The sequence below is a fragment of the Dromiciops gliroides genome, chromosome 6 (assembly GCF_019393635.1).
Source record: "Dromiciops gliroides isolate mDroGli1 chromosome 6, mDroGli1.pri, whole genome shotgun sequence".
Lineage (NCBI taxonomy): Eukaryota > Metazoa > Chordata > Mammalia > Microbiotheria > Microbiotheriidae > Dromiciops > Dromiciops gliroides.
Window position 1 is genome coordinate 61,101,051 of NC_057866.1, and position 3,399 is coordinate 61,104,449.

Genomic DNA, 3,399 nt, shown 5'->3' on the forward strand with positions numbered 1-3,399 from the left:
TAGGGAGACACATGGTCAATACTTTACTGATATATAATATTAATTAATAATAAATGCTTACTGCCAAAGGTGGGATGATGAGGGTCTTGGTGGTTGTGGTCATTCTCCAGTTTAGGAGAATTTCTTTCCTTTCCTAGACCAGCTGAGACCTATATCACCAAAATAGGCTCTAAGAGGTTCTTTATCCCACTCTCACAATCTAAAATATTACCAACAAGTGGGTTTCCTCCAAATGCCAGACGAATTCCTGAGGGACTTCATCCTTTACCTGTTATCCCTTTCCTACCAACACTTATGAGAGGACCTGAGTGGGTGGGTGGAGTCCTCACCAGTCACAGCGTGGAGGCTATCCTCAGGGGCCTGTATAGCCAGCCGTGGGGGTCCCTCTGCCCTTCTACCCCCACCCGCCCCAGCTGCCTCAGGCCGATGAAATTCCAGGGGGCGCTGTGGCCAGTATCGGGGTGTCTCTCTCCCCCACTCATTGTCAAACGCTTTGGCATCACTCTCATCCAAATTGATGTAGTCCTGCCGTTCTTCCTGGTCCCCAGTTCTGTGATTTCGAGAACGCTGGAGGATGCGTGCCCTATCTCAGATATGATGCCCAATGAACATCTGCTCTAGCCCACTGTCAGAGTCCCTCACTGTTCTTCTTGTCTCCCGGATCCCACCTGGTGCTGAGAACATCTCAGATGTTTCTTGGTAGACTTTGGGAGTGCCAAACAACACCCAGGTTGGAGTAAGAGATGACAGTGGAGGATGAAAAGGTCTGACAGTTGGCTCCAGTTGTCATGTGCTTCACATTCCCGATCATATCATTCATCATCCCAAACATGTCCATGAAGCCACCTGTCATTCCCAACATCCCAGAAGGTGAGATAGCCCCAGCCTGCATCCTTCGACTTAGCAGGTCGAGCCCCTGGTATGCTCCCATCTGTGATGTTAAGGAAAGGGCTGTAGCCATAGCCCCCTGACAGCAGCCTGCTCATATGTCGTTGGTGAACAGCAAAAGGGCCATGAGGAACATGGGATCCTCAGGCTCTCCATCCCTCATGAACCGGAACATCCTGCTCTCAGCTTCCGGGAGCTCTGAACAGGCCCCAATTCTGGGCGCTGAGGGGCCCAAAGCTCAGGCGCCCATTCAGCCAGCCCCGATCCCGTGCATAGCGTAGGCCCACGGAGTCGCGGCCCCGGCTGGACCCGGGGCGCTGAGGTGGGTGGTGAAGCCAGACGCTCCTTCCTTCCTTCCTTCCTTCCTTCCTTCCTTCCTTCCTTCCTTCCTTCCTTCCTTCCTTCCTTCCTTCCTTCCTTCCTTCCTTCCTTCCTTCCTTCCTTCCTTCCTTCCTTCCTTCCTTCCGTCCTTCCTTCCTTCCTTCCTTCCTTCCTTCCTTCCTTCCTTCCTTCCTTCCTTCCTTCCTTCCTTCCTTCCTTCCTTCCTTCCTTCTCTCCCTTCCTTCCTTCTCTCCCTTCCTTCCTTCTCTCCCTTCCTTCCTTCTCTCCCTTCCTTCCTTCTCTCCCTTCCTTCCTTCCTTCTCTTCCTTCTCTTCCTCCTCCCCTTGCCGCTGTTGCTACTGCTGCCCCCGAGCAAAGCCATGCTCAGCCTCTCTCTCTCTCTCTCTCTCTCTCTCTCTCTCTCTCTCTCTCTCTCTCTCTCTCTCTCTCTCTCTCTCTCTCTCTCTCTCTCTCTCTCTCATAACAAATATTTTATTTATACTTTTGTGTTACAAATTTTATCCCTCCTTCCCTCCCTACACTCCCCCCTCTCTGAGATGGTAAGCAATCAGGTATGGGTTCTACATGTGCAATTATGGAAAACAATACTATATTAGTCATTTTGTATAAGAAACCTTGAATAAAAGAAAAAAAAAAGTTAAAGAAAGTGAAAAATAGCATGGTTCAGTTTGTGTTCAATTAATATTAGGTTTTTGTTTGTTTATTTTGTATGTGGATAGTATATTTCATCATTAGTTCTTTGGGAATGTTTTGGATCATTGTATTGCTGAGATACACAGTTCTTCATCAAACAATATTGCTGTCTCTCTGCACAATGTGCTCTTCGTTCTGTTCACTTCATTATACATAAGTACATACAAGTCTTTCCAGACCTTTCTGAAATCATACTGCTTTTCATTTCTTATAGCACGATAATATTCCATCACCATCATATAGCACAGCTTATTTAGCCATTCTCCAATTGCTGGGCATTCTTTGGATTTCCAATTCATAGCCACCTCAAAAAAAGTTGCTAGGAATATTGTTGTACAAATAGATCTTTTTCTCTTTGGGGGGGTGTCTTTGGGATATAAACCTAGCAGTGGTATTGCTGAATCAAAGGGTATGCACAGTTCTCTAGCCCTTTGGGCATAGTTTCAAATTGCTCTTCAGAATGGGTGGATCTTTTTACAACTCCACCAACAGCGGATTAACATGATCAAGCCTGTTCCTTGAGGCCATTGTCTCAACAGATAGAACATCCTTACCAAATTGACCCCTAGTGTTCAACTTATAATGATATCAGAGTAATATGTAATAGAAAACCTTAGGTTTTTTGTTTGTTTCTTTTTCTATGCGTATGTATAATTTACACAAGTAAAGTATAATCTCCATGAAGGACACAAATATTTTGTTTAGTCTGTGTGCCTTCCACATAGTAAATATTTAATAATTATTTGCTGAATTGAATCATTGAATGACTTGTTTTCAGCAGGGGAGGAAATCCTGATATATTTAAATGCATGCATGCATGGATGAATAAGAAAATAACTCATTTTTAAAAAAAAATATTATCTTAGTATAGTAAAACCCAATTCATCTTTTCATGCCTTCAAGATGCCAAATTTGTGACTGAAAACTAAAGCAAATTCTTTCAAAATGAATATTTCCAGTTATTAAATAAGAAGTATCAATTCACTTTCTTTTTCCCTTTAGTCAATTCTTTCAAACAAATATAAGTTTCTTCACCATAGAAATAGGGGTAATTGCTGTTTTCTATGCATTTTCTTTTGGATTTATGAACACTTTATTTCCTCAAATTTGATGAGATATAAAAAATCCTAAGCGTTTCATTATCTACCTTATTTTGGAGAGAGCAAAAGGATAGGGGCACAGAAGTATAAATAGAGAATTGTTATTCAGTGGTGTCTGACTCTTCATGACCCCATTTGGAATTTTCTAGGCAAAAATAGTAATTGGATTGCCATTTTCTTCTCTAGTTGGTTTTACAGATGAGGAAGCTAAAGAAAATAGGATTAAATGATTTCTCCAAAGTCACATAGCTAGTTAGTGTCTGAGGTCAGATTTGAACTCAGGTCTTCCTTCCTCCAGGCTTGGCACCACCTAAATGCCTCCCAAAAAAGAGAGTTGGAGGGGCAGCTAAGTGGCGCAGTGGATAGAGCACTGGCC

At 43.3% G+C, this 3,399-nt stretch overlaps 1 pseudogene; it reads right to left on the reverse strand.

Moving 5' to 3' along the window:
- Positions 1-282: 282 nt before the first annotated feature.
- LOC122731992 lies at positions 283-1,063 on the reverse strand (annotated as a pseudogene).
- Positions 1,064-3,399: the final 2,336 nt, after the last annotated feature.